The 10,346-nt window shown below is 31.6% G+C and overlaps 1 pseudogene; it reads left to right on the top strand.

The window, feature by feature from the left end:
* Positions 1-6,133: 6,133 nt before the first annotated feature.
* On the top strand, positions 6,134-7,617 carry LOC140182262 (probable fructokinase-7; annotated as a pseudogene).
* The last annotated feature ends 2,729 nt before the right edge of the window (positions 7,618-10,346 follow it).

Below are 10,346 nucleotides of genomic sequence, written 5' to 3'. Positions count from 1 at the left end.
CCTCTGAATCAGATTTTTCTTCAGGTCCCTCAATTTCAGCCAGAAAATACCTGAAATCATAGAAAAACACACAAACTCATAGTAAAGTCCAGAAAAGTGAATTTTAAATAAAAACTAATAAAAATATAATAAAAACTAACTAAAACATTCTAAAAGCATACTAAAAAGAGTGCCAAAAAGATTATAAATTATCCGCTCATCAGTTATTATATTAACATTTTAATATAATAACGATAACAAATTATTTGACACATGATTGATTAGATTGTGGTCATACTACTTATTTCCAACAATCTCCCACTTGCACGAGAGCCAATCATGATAGATTGGATCTTGGGCATACTATTATCACAATAATCTCCCACTTGCACTAGAGCCAATCAATCATGTGTATAATTTTTCAAAGCACATTTGTGTTTATCAAAACTCTTTTGACCTTAAATACCTTTGCTCTTGAGCATGCCTGCTTGACATTTTCTAAAATACACCTAGTGCATAATAAATATCTCGTTTTCTTAAAACATGAAATCTCCCACTACAATAGTGCATAATTTTATTTTAAGGACAATCCTTATTGAACATGATTATAAAAAGTCTAAGTAACCATTAGATCTATCTTTATAGAGTTGTATCATTATACAAATAGGCTACTTTTTCGAAAAGTTAGTTTGTACTCCCACTCTTTCTTTAAGATGGAATCTATTTTCTAAAAAGGAGTTTTACCTCTTATCATAGACACTTTGTCATAAGAAGAGTGATAAAAATAATCTCATTATTTCTTTAGGGTAACCAATAAATCTCATTTATTGGACCTAATATCAATTCTATTGTTGTGCAATCTCTTAACATATATAAGACATCTCCAAACTCTAATGTTCTTGAGTTTCAGCTTATGCCCTTTTCATATCTCATATGGGTAAAAAAATTGATTTAATGAGAAATTTGTTAATTTAGCAACATTTTAAAATGTAGTCTAAATATTTAACAAACAATGATCCTCAATTAAATCAAATTCCATGTTTCTTTAAACATGATAGAGTACATAGAGTACTAATATTTGTGCATTGAGAGAATCTTATTCTCTATTCAATAGAATATCAATTAGATGTTAGAGATTTTACTTTAAGCTCTTATAATAAAAATACTCAATATCTTTATTATTGGTCAAACCAACCCTTAAGAGCAAGTTTGATACGCATTCTCAATACTCGTATTGAGCTTTTCCAAAAAGACCACAAACCTTAATCATATTAGGGCCAATTATAAATTGTTTGTGACAAAATAAATCTCTAAAATTGCTTGTAAGAACAATTCTCGCTAAAGCCATTTGGCTAATAGCATTCTAACTTCTAAAGTTGTTTAATTCAAAATATATTGCCCAATACTCCCACTAGTTTAAATAAAATCTTTGATAGTCATACTATCTTACTTGGGACACCATACATCTTCTCAAGATGTTCAATAATAAATAGTGGGTATATGCCTTTAAAATTAGAACTCTTGGTTGTCAAAACAACATATATTATAGTAAAATAATATTTTAGATACTTCACAAGTACTAACTATTCCATCACTAATTTTATTGGACAATATTATTTCAATAGGATTATCATGTCCATGAAACCCTTTTATACATAAGAACAATTCTCAATGTATAGCCATTTATTACTTTCAAGTATGCCATCCGAAAGATGGACATATTTAAAAAATTTAAAATATGAAAGTAAATCAAGAAATCTATATTTCTAGCAAAATTATTTAGAATCATGTATGAGTACCTTGGTTGTCAAATTTTTACTCATACCTATTCCAAATAAATATGATTAAATTGTATCACATACAATTATAATCCCAAATAATTATCTGGTTGTCAGACAATTATTTAACTGAATTATATTTTATACCCCTAGGTTGTCTAGGTTCAAGTATAAAATTAATTCTCCTTATATATCATCATATGCATAAATAAATTCTATCTTTCAGCACAAGTCTCCTGGTTGTCAGGTTGCTCCTTGTAAACAAGAGATAAATTTATTTTTGGTAAACTCCTAACTTTTAGGATTTATCTCCATTGTTAGAGAATTTTTTTATCAGTACTCATAGATAAAATTTTATACTCCCAGATTGTCTAGGCGAAATATAAAATTAAATTCCTAATACATCAAATGTATATACTGATTATTATCTTGAAAATAAAATTCATGGTTGTCAGGCCGCTCTTTATAATCAAAAACATTAGAAAAATTAATTTCTAAAATTATAGTGTTCAAAACACATCAATCAAATCAAAATTTGATTTTTCATGTACTAACGTTTAGCCATAAAAAATTATCAAATCAAATTTGACCTTTATATATATATATATATATATATATATATATATATATATAAACAAGAGATACTTTACATCTTATTCCTTTTATTGTGATTAAAATCACAACAAAATTTAATAAATAAATAAAATCAAACAAAATATTTTATTATAAATATAACATTTATATTAAAAAAATAATAATTTAATCACAATTAAATAATGAAAATAAATTAACTACTAATTTATTAGAAAACCATCTCAATGGAAATAAATATATCACATGCTTAAATTGAATTAATCCTATTAATTCACAAACTTTAAGAAAATAAGAGTAAAGATTTAAACACAAAAAAGCCAAAGCTCCGATACCACTGAGGGATTACCATGTGTTCATAACACGCAGCGGAAGAAAAGAAAGTAATCCTTAACGATCTATTTTGTGCTTAAACTTTATTCCAATAATATAATATATAGTAGATCATATCTAAATACCTGTATGTACACTAGTAAAAATCACTTTCTCCTTCGATGGTACGAAGGCGCTATGCGTATCCACACCGAGACCAACCTTTGCTGTCAACTCTTTGACCAATGGATATCTGATCTAAATTGAGAACCTCTTTGCAACTCTTTGCACACCATAAAATTCTTCTCCAAGAATTAGGCTCACATATACTTATGTGTGTAGAGGTAAAGAAATAAAACTCTTGTTATTCTCTCACTTATTCTAGTGCTTTCTCTACTCTTGGCATACATATATATAGTATGAGATTTGTTGCTGATTTAAAATTTGATTCTCAATTCAAATTTAAACCATATATTGAAATTTCAAATTTGAATCCTTCAAATTTTATTAATCATATCATAATAATTTAAAAGATAATCGATTTGGATCTCATCCAAATTTACAATTCAAATTCAGAAATAGAATAACTGAATAATTAATTATTCTCAAATCTCATTTAATATTCTCAATCATCATATTATTATTATTATATTCTTGGTGCTAGCAAAGAATATAATAATATTCCATTTGAATTAATATAATTATTTATTTGATCAAATCAAAATAATAATTAAATAATTCTACAGCAAAGATTAGAACACTCGTTAGTGTGTGACCCCATAGGTTCAATACTAAGCGGGTAGTAAATTAGTCATACTAAATTTACTAATCAAGGTTGGTGTCTAGCAACACTTCTCAACGACCTGGTAGTTTGAAGTAATCTATTTTTACTAAGAACCTCAGAAGAACAAAGTATAATTCCTTCCATCTTTCCAACTCTTGGTTAACCTTTAGAGTATGGTTTAATTGTCAAACTCTAACTTGTTACAATTATTATAATGAACTGTGAATGACCTAAGAAACTCATTTCTTCATTCATTCAATCCCCTAGGCCAAAGTTTTATTCATCTCAGTCATTATAATCATAGAGCTCAAACTCTTTACCGAGAGTTGACGGATTCCTTATTGACTAATCATTAATTCTGCAAGTATTTAAATCATACCCAATATCCATTCAACTAGCACCGTAGGGTATTAGGTGTCCGAAATCAAAGTATAATAAATACATTGTTAATTATTATGATAGTCGCAGGTCAAAGGAAACTCTATTACCATGTTCATCTTGAGAATATCCTATTGACAAATATATGGTAATTATAACCATTAGGATTTCTCAGAGTGAGTCAGTTCAATGGTCAAATCTCTATATGCACCATCTATATATATAATTTAATAAATGAGATCTATTAATCTTCATCCAATGAAGACCATTATATATATATATATATATATATATATATATATATATATATATATTGATCTTTCCGGATTATTAATGTCCTTTTTAATAATCCTATTACCAAGAACAATCTAGATTAAATTATAAAAGATTTATCTCTCAATATTATGATCACTATCACAATGATAAATCTCTAAATTTAATCAAGGACGTTATTATATTAACATTTTAATATAATAACGATAACAAATTATTTGACACATGATTGATTGGATTGTGGTCATATTACTTATTCCCAACAGACAGAGTAAGAAGAGTCCTCAGGAGTTTGCAGAGCAAATTGTTGAAGAGGCACATGTATATAATGGCTTCAATCTAGTTTGTGTACATATTTGCAGCTCAACCATGGTTTCAAAACTATAAGAGCAAATTTCTCCCCCTTGTTGTCCAAGTTGATCCCTCTGTTCCTAAAAGACATTATAGGCTTTCTTAATGGTCAAAGAAAGCCACGTAGATTCTCATTGTCACTTGTGCAAACCAAGTAGTGATGGTGTTGTGTAAGTATAGTATTTATACAAAAAAAGAAGAAAAGGGTCACAGTTATTTATAGAAAAAATGTTGAGAGACTAAAATTAGGAGGTTAAACCGTTAAAGATAACTATAATTTGTCATTTTTGTTAGTTTTTATTTGTATTTATTAATTATTATTAGAAAAATATATCATTATAAATATTATCTATATATAATTATAAATATTACCTATATAAATATTTGTCTTAGAAGGAATAGAAGGTTTTAGGTGGTGCTAGAAACTTGAATGAGTGCCGCCTAAAATTTAGCCAGTCAATTAACTATTGCATCATAGTATATACTCCAAAATTAAAAAGGCAAGTGAAATAATTAATGAGTAGTAAGAATCTATGGTACTATAGTTTTGGCTTATGTGGGAAATCCAGAGTGAATAGTTGAGTAGTAGTAAGTAGTAAATAGCAATGGTAATTAAGGACACATCAAGCACCCACAAAAGAAATCAATGTAAGCATGAAAGCATGTCAAGTCCAACCTTACCCAAAGGGGGTGTGTGTGCAATGCTCTCACATCAGAAATCAATTAAATGGAGAGGAACAACATGTTTTGAATCACTCCATAAGCCTGAGGGTGCATCATAGATAAATTTATACTTGCATATGGGTATCCGCACCAAATAATGCTAGCTGAAAATTTCTTAACTTTGTGACCAAGTATATGTGTATCGTACTTAATACTTGCATTGTTGTATGAAATACTTGGATTTTTGTATTGGTGTAATGTAGGTGGGTACTTAGATGAAAAGTGGGTTCAAGGGGGGACAAACCCTGATGCTTATGAAATTTGGCATTGGCATTTGATCGATGTTTTTGTCTACTTTTCACACAGTTTGGTTACTTTTAACACTGCTCATCGCCTAACACAGTTTGGTTGAAATGGTTAATATTGTTAAAGGTGAGGTTTTTTTGTCCCCGTCACACACAGATGTTTACTGGCATTACTAATTGCTCATGCTTGAATCAGAAGAAAAATGGATTATTCCATTGTATAAGTTCTGAGATGACTTACTGCATCAATTTTATTTGAACTTTGTTGGTGGAGTCTACTCAAATGTATGCAGAACATCTGGTGGAGCTTGCTGTTACTTTAGGCTTCGATGGTTGGCTAGTAAATTCTTTATCTCTATCTGTGCTTTTAGAGTTTATATTCATGTCCATTTGAATTTTATTATCTAATTAATTTGATATATTAGTGAACTTTGTAAATAGAGATGGAAATAAATTTCAGATAAAATAATAGGAGATATTATCTTACTATAATTGATCCTTAACTTTGGTATTTTAATGGAAGTTTGTAAAACCTAGAATTCATGGAAAAGAAATGGATCGATGCTACTTTGGAATGGCTTCTTAGATGCAGATATCTAGTCTTTTGCATACATACACAGTGTCACACCCATGCTGAGCAAATGCATAATTACTTTCCAATGCTTCACAGAATTGCATATTTTGTAGTCAAGTCAATGAATCGTCAATTGCAGATAAATATGGAAGTAAATTTGGACCAAGGACAAATTCCTAACTTAAAAGAGTTTGTAGATCATTTATTGTCATTGATGCATTCATTTGTTGCTGGATCGTTAGTGCTTTGGTAAGTAGAGGAAGATACATCAGCAACACTCTATTGTGGTGGATGGTGATGAGGTTTGACTTCGATGTGTTTTCTTGATATTGTAGGTACGATAGTGTTACAGTTGACAGTGATCTGAATTGGCAAGACCAACTAAACTATTACAATAAACCTTTCTTTGACATATGTGATGGGATATTTGTTAACTATACATGGAAGGTATTGCTTTTCTTCTTGTCTCCTACTTCTACAACTCATATGCAAGTATAAATTTAATTATGATATGTTGCACGTGCTACTGTATTCGTTGTGAAGATATTGATAATTGATCAAAGTGGGCCGTTGGGTCCATGAATTTGGTTTTGGTTGGTCATCTCAAATTATAACTTATTTTGGTGGTTAAAATCATACTTTTAGGTGGTTTTCTTAATTTATGTGTGTTCATAAAATTTCAGCCCAAGAATTTTGGTTTTAGTCAGCATACTCATACTAATCTTGATGGCAAGCTAAAATATTCCATTATGGTTCCATTAGCTTGATTCATGATCCATGCAACTCAGCTCATCTTGCTGCGTTGCGAATCGCTAAAGAATCTGGTTGTATTCTCTCATATGATCCAAATTTGAGATTGACACTATGGCCATCAGCTGAGGCTGCTCAGAAAGGCATAATGAGTGTATGGGACAAAGCTGATATCATAAAGGTATTATGATATATAACACTTTGCATTTCACCAATTTCGTTCTTCTTTTGATTTCTTTTTTCATTTTCAATTTGTATCTATTTATTGGGTTTCTTTCTTTCAACAAAACAAAGAAAGGGGTCTTACTTTTGTAATATATGATGAAAACTTATCAACTAAAATAACAACAGAAACAAAACTAAGTGCCCCATAAGCATTTTTCATTCTTTTTTGTTATTATCTTATGTATGTGCAGAGGAGATTACATTTTTGGTCGAGGGCGATGATCCTAACGATGATGATGTTGTGTTAAAGAAGGTTTTTACCCTAATCTCAAGCTATTAATTGTGACACAAGGTTCAGAGGGTTGTAGATATTACACCAAGGTAAGTTTACTACCAAGTCCATTTGAGAGTGAGTGGCATAAGCACTTGTTTCATTGTTGATTATGTGCACAGATATTCAAAGGTCGGGTGGCAGATGTTAAAGTTAACCGCATTGATACAACTGGGCCGGTGATGCATTTGTTAGTGGGATTCTCTACAGCATTTGCTCATAATCAATGTGGAGCTTGATGCTGCCAATGCAATTTGGTTATCCATTAATATTTTAGATTGTTCCATCTTTAAGTATTAAGTGTATTGTTAATGAAAGAGATCCATGTAACATTAGGATGGTCATCTTATTTTTTTGGGTATCTTTTTATTGAGATAGTGGGATACTGGCCAATGATGTTGAAAAATAACATCCAATTTTATAGGTATCATGTAATAAATATTATGTTTATCTATATGATATTTGGCTTTTTTTTCAATTTACAGTGTGATTGATGGAGGAAATTTAAAAAAAAAACCTAAAGTATTCATTTTGCAATGGAAAAATTTAAAAAATTTCTATTTTATTTTACCGACAGAGTTACAGACGGATTTTTTGTCTGTATTTAGAGTGTGAGATGATTTTCCAAGGTTCAAATTACAAACGGAAAATCCGTCTGTAATTATAGATGGAAAATCAGTCAGAAAATTTGTCTGTAATTGCAGACAGAAAATCCGTCTGAAAATTTGTCTGTAATTACAAACAGAAAATCTGTCTGAACATCCGTCTGTACTTACAGACGAAAAATTTGTCGGGAAGTTCATTGCTTTCAGGAAATGGATGGAGAATTTATAGAGGGAAAATCTGTCAGTAACTGGTAAAAATTCGTCGATAATTTTTCGACGGAAAAAAAATCCGTCGGTAAATAATTTCCGACGGGACTTTTACAGAGGGACAAAATCCGTCGGTAATTTTGTCGGTAACCAAAAATTCATCTGTAATAAAGACTAAATCCATCTATAAATCTGTTTGTATTAATCCATTTTCTAGTTGTGTATTATCTCGCTCTCTACATGGTTTTGTTTGTAATAAATTATCGAAAATAAATCTTTTATTACTCTCCCATTATATAATCGTGATAAACTATAATTGGTTCTTTTCACACATAGCCCCAATCTTTTGTTAAGTTTTTCTAACTGTATGACTTTATTAATTGTTTATTTGTTTTGTTTGTATGATTTCATTAAAGTAGATATAGATAAGTGTTGGATTTCAAAGCCACAAGGTGGTGTAGAATATATGGCCAGTTTAAACATATGTCTAGACTTCGCATTTGCTAATGCATTACCTAATAGGATGATACATTGTCCATATTCTTTTTGTAGATACCATCTTTTGCAAACTAGAGAGGATGCCTACAATCAACTGTTGATAAAACCCTTTCTCCTTAATTATACCTTTTGGTTACATCACGATGACAGACGTGTCATAGAGATCTCTAATAATAGACAAGAAGGTAAACTCTATAGAAACCTTAGAGATCCAATGTGCGACATGGTCCATGAGGCATTCAACTTCCCAGGACTGATTGGCTAAGAAGACACAAGCAATGAACATTCCATAGGGGGTGCAGAAGAGTTGCCGTATCTATACAGCGAACCTAGTCGCGAGGCTCGTACTTTTCACCACCTGCTTGAAGATAGAGAGCAGAAATTGTATCCAGGATGCTCAAAATTCTCCAAGTTGTCTTTCTTGGTGTGGCTATACCATATAAAGTGCATGTGCGGAGTGAGCGACAAAGCCTTCTGAACGATACTAGAGCTACTGGGGGACCCCTTTGAGCATGCGAAAATTCTGACTTTATTGCATGATGCTAAGAGGATCATAAGAAAGCTCGGTATTGCGTACAAGAAGATAGATGCATCTCTGAATGACTGCATGTTATACCAAGGTAGCAACTAAGAACTGTCTAAGTGCAAGTAATGTAGGACATCGAGATTGAAGCAAAAGACTAAGAAGAATTCTATTATAAGGATCAATGTGGTTGTTAAGAAGAATGGGAAACCACAGGCGGTGAAGATTCTTCGTTACTTTCCCCTTGTTCCATGACTGCAACAGATGTTCATGTCCAATGAGACATTCCTTGACATGTTGTGGCATAAGAAAGGTCCTAAATCTGATGGTTTTTTGAGGCATCCAAGGGACGGTGAGACATGGAAAGCATTTGATAAAAGATATCCTAACTTCAATAGTGATCCGTGCTGCGTTTGTTTAGCCTTAGATAGTGATAGCTTTAATCCTTTTGAAAATTTGAGTTCAAAATACTCAATTTGGCCCTTGATTGTTATCCCATACAACTTACCTCCCTGGGATTGCATGAAACCCATTTCTTTTATGCTATCAATGATTATTCCCGGTCCTAAAATACCTGGAAATGATATAGATGTCTACCTACAACCCTCGATAGATGATTTTAAGAAGCTATAGGAAAGTGTTGAAATGTATGACACTAACGAGAAAAAAACATTCAAGATGTATGTTGCGTTGATATAAGCTTGTTCTACGTGCGACTTAGATGCTGAGACTAACTAACTCACCTATAGTCAAAAATGGTATTTCATAGGTCATCGGGCTTTCGTAGTCAAGGCCATAGATTTAGGCAGGTGATAAATTATTATTTTATGATTTATATTGTGTTTAATTGTATGATTTTATCAAGTCTACACCTACTTATTCATATGATTTGCATGTATTTACAATTCCTTCCCAAAATTGTTCTATGATTGAAAACTTGCTTCCTAAAGATCTTTTAATTGTATATTTTTATTCTCCTTTATACCATTCGATGCCGTGAACTGTGCATTAAGTGTTTTAGGCTTCATAGAGCAGGAATGGCTTAGAGAATGGAGAGGAAGCTTGCAAAAATGGAAGGAACACAAGAAATTGAGGAGATGACCAGCGAGAAGCGACACAAACGCATGGCTCATGCATCCGCGCGAATTGGAGAAAATCACAGCGGCACAAACGCGTGCCTAACACGAGCGCGTGGATTGGAACCTACACGAGTGATGCGAATGCGTGGACGATGCGCACGCATGGCAAGGAAAAACGCTGGATGACGCGAACGCGTAAC

This window comes from Arachis hypogaea, chromosome 1 (assembly GCF_003086295.3).
Source record: "Arachis hypogaea cultivar Tifrunner chromosome 1, arahy.Tifrunner.gnm2.J5K5, whole genome shotgun sequence".
Taxonomy (NCBI): domain Eukaryota; kingdom Viridiplantae; phylum Streptophyta; class Magnoliopsida; order Fabales; family Fabaceae; genus Arachis; species Arachis hypogaea.
This window is presented reverse-complemented; position numbering and strand designations above follow the sequence as displayed.